The sequence below is a fragment of the Fukomys damarensis genome, unplaced genomic scaffold, assembly GCF_012274545.1.
Source record: "Fukomys damarensis isolate Sample0158 unplaced genomic scaffold, DMR_v1.0_HiC HiC_scaffold_39, whole genome shotgun sequence".
In the NCBI taxonomy this organism is placed as follows: domain Eukaryota; kingdom Metazoa; phylum Chordata; class Mammalia; order Rodentia; family Bathyergidae; genus Fukomys; species Fukomys damarensis.
Genome location: NW_022900951.1, coordinates 86553481 through 86558878, shown reverse-complemented (window position 1 = coordinate 86558878; position 5398 = coordinate 86553481). Strand labels below are relative to the sequence as shown.

The window sequence follows — 5398 nt, the reverse complement described above, 5'->3', positions numbered from 1 at the left end:
AAAAAAAAAAAAAAAAAAAAAAAAGGAGAAAGTAAAATATTTTTAAAATTTACTTATATGGTTGCTCCTCAATATCCAAAAGGATTGGATACCAACATAGTGAAAGTGTCACGGTATTTGCATATAACTTGTTTACAGCCTCCCACATAATTCAGATCATCTGTAGGCTCCTTACAGTATCTAATACCATGGAAATGCTGTGTAAGTAACTGTTGTACTGTACTATGTAGGGGGGATAATGATAAGAAAAAAGCCTGTATTTTTCTATTGTAGACACAATTTTTTCAAATATTTTTGGTGGGTTTTATGCTTTTTTATTTTTAATTTGTTTGTATTTTTATTAGTACACGTTTGCCGTATATAATGCTTATTTACGTTCCTTGTGGAGAATTGGTACGTGTACATAATACTACATTTTAAGTATGTTTTCATCCCCTTTCCCTCCCCCCTACATTTCCCTCTCTTGATTCTCTTTATTTTTATACATATTTGCAACACATAATGTGTATATTCCTTGTGTGGAGTTGGTGCTTGTACATAGCAAATCTTAATTTCCTTCTTACATTCCCTTTCCCTCCCCTCCCTCCTCTTTCCTCCATCTTCTGATCCCTTTCCCCTTTTAGAAAGATCTCCCTCTCTATTTCCTAACACTTATCTTTTGTTTTGCTCTTTATTTATACTCTGGGTTTCTCATATAGGAGAAACCATGTGATATTTAAGCTTATGTGGCTGATTAATTTCACTTACCAGAATGGTCTCTAAGGTGCATCCGTTTTCCTAAAAATGACTCAAGTTTATCTTTCTTTTGACAGTGTAGTGCTCTAATGCGTGTAAATACCATATTTTCTCTATCCATTCATCTGTTGATGGGTATAGAGGCCACATCCAAGATTTAGCTAGTAGGAATTGTGTGGCTATAAACATGAGTACGCATGTAATCCTGTAATATATCTTTAACTCTTGCAGGAAGATGACTAAAAGGGGAATACCTGGGTCAAATGGAATTTCTAATTTTAGTTTTTGGAGGAATCTCCATTGTGATTTCTAAAGTGCTTGTACTAGTTTACAGTCCCATCAACAGTGTAGAAGGATCCCCTTTTCCCTGCAGCCTCACCAGCATTTGTTATTTTTATTTTTTTCAAATATTTTTTTAATCTCAGGTTGATTTAATGTAATGTAACAGAATTTCAAATTGATAATAAAAGCTAGTCTTTAGCTTTGGTCAGAAGAGTGTTATTCAGCAATCTTAAGAAATGGCATTTTTGTGAAAATCTTGGCAGGAGTGGTAGGTGACTTCAGATTACAACATTCTGAGGAATGAAAAGTAATTGAGAAAAGGGACTTATCATATATACAAACACAGGTGTCTGTCTCCTAAATGTACCGAACTACATTACAGAATGTACTGAGGTGAATTGAAATCTTGAGAAGATACACATTTCACTTTTTTTTTTTTTTTTTTTTTTTGGTGGCACCGGGGATCGAACTCTGGACCTTGTGCTTGTGAAGCAGGTGGCGGAACCACTGAGCTAAATCCCTGGCCCAACATTTCATTTTTTAAGAGTTACATATTTAAAAGTGTATTAAAATAACCAGTAAATCCAAGCTATTATTTTATGAATATTATGTGGTCTTTCTTAAGAACAAATACATTTTAGTAAAAATAAAGTCAACAGATTTAAGGATCTATATTATTATTATTATAATACAGATTGCTATGTAGAGAGGGCAAAAATTGTCATGTCCAAAGAGTTGATGCTTGGGAGATACTGTTTGGACTATTCTTTTAAGAAGCTTGGTGGTAAAGCAAAGAAGAGAGTTGAATAGGGTTGAGAGAAAGTTGTTTAGAATGGCAAAGATTTGCATATCTTTTAAAAAATCTACTTTTTTTGTTTTTTTTGAGACAGGATCCCAGGATGTGGTCCAGACTGCCAACTCTGTCAATTCTGCTTAGTCTCCTGAGTGCTTAGTTTACAGATGTGTCTCACCACCACCAACCCAGAGCATCATGAATGGCTGAAAATCCAGTTGTTAACAAAGGGTAGCTGAAAATCTCAGTAAACAAGGGACTGATGGAATAAATTCCAGAGGAGGTGGGAGGGGTGGGAGGTAACCACAAAAGGCTATGATTAGCCATACAAAAGTGGAACATCACTCCTTTCAGGATGGGAGGGAGGAACATAAGAATAAATTTGAGGGGCTGGGGATTTAGCTCAGTGGTTCTGGAACCTCCCCGAAAGCACAAGGACCGGAGTTCAATCCCTGGTCCAAAAAAAAAGCATAAATATGAGGTAAAAAACTCATTGAAGTAGAGAAAAGAACCAAGGGAATTCCCAATTAAAAATGTCTATTGTTTCAGTCATTTGTGGGAGGAGGGCATTTACTGGGTATAGAGGGAGGAAGCTTGAATATAGTGGTCAGGAAGCTTGAAGATGGTAAAGTTAACACCTGACTTCTGAGGACACCTTGTGGAGGATAAAGATAAAACACCTGAGCAATGATAATGGAGACCACGAAGCTTAGTGACTAACCAGAATGACTGAAGAGATTTTCTCCAGTGGGCTAAGACTAAGCATGCTAAAAAGTGACTGGACACTGAGCCCAGTTGGAAGGGACAACAGGGTGCTCCTTTCAGGAGCTACTGAGAAGAAAGTTCCAGTAACTGTTCATGGTGATATAAACTGTGTAGAAAGAAAGGAAGCTGAAAGTTAGTGGAAATCTTACTCAAAGAAAGAAACATAAGAGTTTCTGATCTGAGACAGTGGAGTCTCAGGGGAAGATGAGGCCCAGGTGGCTGAAAAAAAGGGGATGCTGAATTCCCTGAAACTCAGAAGCCCAGGCCTTGAGAAGCTGAGGCAGGATCAAAGGTCTTCATTAGAAGCCTGTCAGGATGTTGGCTACACTTCTAATGGAAATACTGAGAACTACAAGCCACAGTCTTTTGGAATGGGAGGCAAGTGACCAAGAGGTTAGTGGTAGTGGTGATGCAAAAGAGGCAGAGAGAACAGTAAAGAATCAAGCATTTTCCCATAAGGTAGAGGTGAAACAATGATCTAGAAAAGACGGTATCATGCTGAGTAGTATGTGAGGCAGGACAGAAAGAACAACCTCTAATAGAGGTAGTGCTGGGTAAGGGATAGGAAGGACTCTTTGTTCTGTGGTTGCCAAGGGATAAAGAATGTTAATAAGCCTGACTCCACCATTTTACATTGTATATTTTATAGAATCTGTGTACCCTATGCATATATAGAATTATAATTTGTCAATATCCAATAAAATGTTTAAATGAACACTGTCACACAACACAGGAAAAAACATAGTTCTAGAAAGCCAAAGGCAAAGAGTTGGGAGGGAAGGAAACAAAGAAACGAAGAGGAAGACTGAAGAAAAATCACATGGACTATCACAGTGCCAAAGGACTGGGAAGGGAGGAAGAGAGGAACAGTCTTCCCAAGTAGCACCACTCATCACCACCAAACCACAGAATGCACATTCTGTGCTCTACTAGGACCATACTTTTTAGGAAAACAGGGTTCCCAGGCAAAGGAGGTATCCATAGAAGACCTGTCTTAAATAAAAACTCAGCCTTTTATTTTTGGAAAATCCCAAGATTCTTCTAGATAACAAAAGCCTTAAACCCTGCTTTCTTGTTTACAGAAAAATACTATTCTCCTCTCCTACTCAGATCCAGCCCCCGCCCCCCGTAAGGCTGAAGGTCCAAGGCTTGGGATCACAAGCGAAAGAAAACAAACAGCCTTAGGATGAAATCTAGATTTTTCTCCATGCTTGTAATTTCCATGTGAACAGCAGATGGCAGCAAAGAACTAAAAAAGGGAGCCAAACCTTTAAAAGAACTCCAGGTTGGGCCGGGATTTAGCTCAGGGGTGCTGCTGTCTGCCTCACCAGCCCAGGGTCCTGAGTTCCATCCCTGGTGCCTAAATAAACAAATAAATAAATAAAAGACCCCTAGGCTGACCAGACAGAAGTGGTGGGGCTCACAAAGTTCTACAGGGTGGTAACTTAGAGTCAAAGGTCAGCTTGGTGACATCACTGTACTTGTTCTACTGAGCTGGGGCCATCAACATGATATCAGCAGTGAAAGAGTATATCCTATTGCTCATTATAGCCCTACTAATTCTCAGCTCACCAGTTAGGATGTGGACTAGCAGTCAGATCTTTATAAGAAGGTGCAACTGTCTTCCCAGAAATGACAAAGAAGGGAAGGTGAACTAGGCTTTGGGAATGACATTCTACTTCAATACTATCATCTGTAGCACTTATCACATTGTATTATAATTGTGGGTCTTCCCCAATAGACAGGGACTCCTTGTGTAAAGATTGTGTCTTTCTGGTTCATCTCTGATTCCCTAATGCATGGCACATAGGTGTTCAACAAATGCATATTTCATGAGTGGCTCTATCAGGGCAGCAGGCCGGGAAGACACCTAGTCTGCTATGATTGGGAGACATATCAGGCCTTCCGGACAGTGTGGCACACGGGAAAGAGCACTTGTCTGGGAAGAAATTTGGGCAGGGCTTTGAATCCTAGCTCTATTACTTATGGCTGTGCAGTATGTAGGTAAGGTTTCTGAACCTTGATTTTCTCCACTATAGGAGAAATCTTCAACAGGATGGGAAAATACATAAAACATGCTTAGCACATATATCTTGCACAAAGTGAACACTCAATAAAAAAGAGTCACTGATATTTACTGCAGTTACTTCTATTGCTACATCCCCTTCTCAGGACCAGGTGCCAGGGAAGGGAAAAGAATGACTAAGAGTAGGAAATAAATTGGTTAAGACTCAGAGTCTTCCTTGGCTCGGTTCCCTCAAACTGCACAGCAAGAAATCCAACAAAGGCTGCAAAAGAACCAACCTAGTGTACAGGGCGTGCCTTCCCATATTATTCCTTTGGAGGCAAGAAGGATGGCTACTTGGGATTTCCCATATAAGGACAAGTCTAGTCCAGCTACCTGACAGCTTTTTACAGTGACTTCAGAGAACAGATTGAAATTACAGAGATGCAGATTTGTCCATAATTCCCATCACACAATTTAGAAGCCAGGAACAATGGGTGACAAGTCTGGTACCCTAGTTCTGTTCAGAGATGCTGCTGGGCTGACAAAGGGCTCATGGTTCTTGGTATTAGAACTTCCGGTTTCACATAAGGCTCAGTAAGAAAATGAGCACTTTTAAAGGAGATTATAGGAAGTGTTCTTTGAGAGCACTGGATTCCCAGTGGTCACAGGGTAAAACCAGCCTAGCCGGGCGTGGTGGCACACGCCTGTAATCCCAGCACTTGGGAGGCTGAGGCAGGAGGATCGCTGTGAGTTCGAGACCAGCCTGGGCTACATAGTGAGTTCCAGGTCAGTCTCAACTACATAGTGAGACCCTG

At 40.1% G+C, this 5398-nt stretch overlaps 1 protein-coding gene across 1 annotated transcript in view; it reads right to left on the bottom strand.

The window, feature by feature from the left end:
• Tmem164 (transmembrane protein 164) overlaps positions 1-5398 on the bottom strand; it is a 187005-nt gene that overhangs the window by 31607 nt on the left and 150000 nt on the right. The window lies entirely within an intron of this gene.